General features: G+C 32.2%; 1 protein-coding gene across 1 annotated transcript in view; it reads right to left on the bottom strand.

Annotated features, from left to right (window-relative positions):
• Shc (SHC-adaptor protein) overlaps positions 1-4,009 on the bottom strand; it is a gene marked incomplete in the record, with an annotated part of 79,271 nt that continues 75,262 nt past the window's right edge. Inside the window, 1 exon segment of the mRNA XM_070122102.1 lies at positions 1-4,009. This exon segment is cut by the window's right edge and continues 224 nt beyond it.

A 4,009-nucleotide genomic window follows, 5' to 3' on the forward strand; every position in this document is an offset into this window, starting at 1 on the left:
TTATATATGATATTTTATTCAGTAATTAATACAAAGTTACAGTGATTTATATTCATTCACACATTTCAATTTATATATTATTTTCAAAGTCAGCCAAGTCACAAGTAACTAATATAAAGAGACATTTTGATTATCAATAGCCAATAGATAAGTAACAAATGTCATATTTTGGCACACACAACATTAAAATACCATGATCATATGTACAATTGAATGTAATCTTAATATTGACTGAATTACAGTATAATACAATATATAATACAAAGAACTAAATGAGGACATGTCACTTCTAAAAACTACAAGGCAAGTTTGTCATTAATGACACAGTCATTTCATGTAGCAAAAATATTTGTTGAAAAATAGAGCTTCAGTAGCTTCTTACAGATATTAAAATGTGAAATGGATTAGTTACCCATATATTCCCAGTCCCTACATTACTTCTTTGGTTTACAGTTAGCTAGTTGGGTTACAATAAACCTATTGCTCTTTATATGGACTGTCTGAACACAAACACAAGACATCTGATATACACAAGGAATAAGGGAGGACTTAATAACAAATGTTGCACTATTAATAATGATATATATCATTAAGTAATGGTCAACCAAAGTTAGAGGGAATAAAACTGTATATTGCTCCTTCAACAGTGAGTGCATCTCAGAACACAAGATTCTTGGGCTCTTGTACTTCTACAGTATGTTATAAATAAATATTTGGGGTCTAAGAAATTTCTCAAGTCTTTCCTTCTTTGCCAAGGTTGAACAACTTCCAAATTGTTTTTGTTCATGCAATTACATTCAACTCCTCTTCCTGCATTCTCCTCCTCTACAAATGCCTTCTGGTCAGTAACCTCTTCATGACGGAGATGAAACTCTCTCTCACTTGGCAGGTCATTTAAAGGAGTTATTGAGATCCCATTCTTCTTGTATGCAAAAACCAAGCTCTCTAAAAATTATGAAATAATAGGACTTTGGTTCCATAAAGCTGCTATTTAAAAAAAATAGTGTTACGTGTCTTGCAAGGAATGTGGAAAGTTTAAAGCTACCTGCATTGATCATGTCTGAGGAAAGCTACTGGTTATCAACACATCATTAATAACTACCTGTAATCTAGGATCAACTACCTATTAGCGGTGATTCCCTAACTCTTACGGTTTTCTTTTTAAATGACAATGTAAATATTTTTGCCTCCCCCATCACCTCAGCAATAATGTATACAATTAGTGTTCCCTCACATCATCTTTTTTTTTGCAATATGTAAGTGTCCTATTTATATTTACAAATTTATGGAGCAGTTTTAAATAAATTCTTACGTAAGTCCATTTCAAATGCTCCCTTTCTATGATGAAAGGAGACTTTTGGGTATATGAAACTGATTGACTCAATGCATTCTTCTGCCTTTTACGACAGGGAAAAGGTGGGCCTCTTTTCATTCTTATATAGATGTATCTGCATTTTTTGTGAATGCTTCATCTGTTTATATGTACACATATATATATTTTTTTTACAGAACCAAAGAGATGAACTATTCCAGGCCTGAGGAAACAGTATTTTGTACTGATTAAATGGGAGAATGTAGGTTACTGTAAAAATATTTGAATGCTTAAATCTGCAGTTATTTTCAGATTTTATTTCACTCCATCTGCCAAAGTGTACCTGGCAAGATTTTATCTATTTTAGATATCTACACAAAAAAATAAATAACAAAATAAAACAGAAATTCTAACAATTAACCTGCTAACCCTCCTCATTCTCATGTAATTTAATGGACAACATTATCTCCAGCTGTAACTTCAGCTATTAACAGTGTTACATATCAAATTTTCATTTTCTTTTTTCTTTTTTTTACCAGAAAGTTGAATGAATGGGATTTGTATCAATACATTTTGAGCATATATAAAAGTGAGTTGTCAGACCCATGGGCCAAGCACCAAACAGATTCATCCGTTATACAGCTCGGGAACCGTTCGAGGCACAAGTGATGGGAGGGCACAAGAATGCAAGGCTTTAGGGAAAGACTTGGAGGGTCTATTGTGCTCAGTATCTATCTCGCATTCTTCAGGAACCAATGTGGGGATTAAAAATGAAAGAAAGAAAAAACACATGGCTAAGCACATGCCAAAATAAAAATGTTCAGAGGCTAGATTTTAAATTATATAAATTTCCTGAATTCAGAAATCACATATTCAAGTCATCTTGAAATCTAGTTGCAGCTATTCTGCAATTTCTGCAGTGCTAATGGTAAAGACTACTGCAATGGCATCAACAAATAAATAAAAGAATGAAAAAAAATAGTGAGTGCCAGGAGCCATATCCATGGCAGAGAAAAAGTAATGTTCGGAATCAAAGAATCACACCACATGTTTAGGCTGAATGACAGCTCGAAGTTCCAGACAATGTGAGACTGATGACTGTCCTGTAACAATGGGTATATATTACCATTCTATTATTGCATTTTGGCCTAATAATTAGGAGACTGAAATGTGAAGATACTTATCTTAAAGGTATATATTACTGTACACATAAAAATTCAGAATAAAACATTTTTCATGATGGCAAATTCTGACTAGTTGGCCACCTATAAAAAATAATAATAAAGTTACATAAAAAGACAATAAAATCCATGTGGAATCATCAAGACTCCTGTTAAACAAGGAAAGAAGACAGTCTAATCAATGGGCTAATTATATATTCAATCTAGGCCTATATCAAGTGCTCAAACTTTTAAATCAAATGACTAACAAGGGACTCAACCCCTCATATGCACTTCATGTTAATTTTTTTCTCATACAGGAATTAACTTAATTTTCTTTTCAATTTCACTGATAAAAAAAAAAATAGATGCCTAGTGACAATCTGAAATAATATTACCATATGCTGATGTTTAACCAAACTCTCTTCTTCCCCTTGATAAAAAAAAAAAAAAAAAAAAAAAAAAAAAAAAAAAAAAAAAAAAAAAAAAGACATTCACAACAGTTTGAAAGCACCCAACACATGCCTTTTGTAATTACATCCAAGAACTAATAGGTCCTGATTTCCTTTCTATGGGGAGACTTTGTGCAATTGTGCAATGAATAAACACCTGAAATTCTTTTTTTTTTATAAAAGGACTACATTAGAATAAGTAATGTAAAAATTGGACATTAGAAAAATAAGTGTCCCATTTAAAATGTTATATACTTATTTTTTTGTTGCTTTTTGTTTTTACAATATTCAAGAAATATATTCAGCATGAAATTAGTGATATTCTTTGAACACAAACAGGTGAAAAAAAGAAGTGAAAAATGAAGGGTGTAAAACAGCTATGATAAGTTGCCCGGGAGATAACCAATTAAATCAAACACTGGGTATACCAACTAGAAATGCTGGAATTTCTATTTCATTATGAGCATTTTCTGGCTGCAAGTATCTCTCTCTCCCTCATCGACTGAGGTGACAAAGAGCACTTCAAAACCCCCTGTATTTCCATCTTTCAATATCAGTGGCATTAGCTTGTACAATAATTCTAAATGACATCCTGTTTCTTCCAGATATACCCAACAAAGCTTACATCAAGTACCCAGTTGCACAAAAACGAATACTAAGTCCACGAGCTTTTGCAAATGCTATTTAGAACAACTTGCCTGATTACACTGAGGGAAGACACAAAAGTTTATATCTTTTCAGTATATCATTAAAGACAGTAATAAATTTAATTGCACACATAAACAAGAACAATCAAAAGAAATACATCTTAATTTATGTTTGTATGTGCAAATATACATAAAAAAAAAAAAAAATCAAAAGCCTTGCAGATGATGATGATGACCCAAAGTTGAGACTGTTGTTACATGGGTCGCACAGCTGCTGCAAACCTTGCTCCCTCCCCCCGAAAAAAAAAAAAAAAAAAAAAAAAAAAAAAAAAATAATAATAATCAGCTCAGCTTGCTAACTGCTGCGTGACACTTCTTTTATTACATATGTGCACTATCACTGTTCTCTGTGGCTGAAAAAAGTGTTGATATATATAT

This window comes from Penaeus vannamei, chromosome 5 (genome assembly GCF_042767895.1).
Source record: "Penaeus vannamei isolate JL-2024 chromosome 5, ASM4276789v1, whole genome shotgun sequence".
Classification (NCBI taxonomy): domain Eukaryota; kingdom Metazoa; phylum Arthropoda; class Malacostraca; order Decapoda; family Penaeidae; genus Penaeus; species Penaeus vannamei.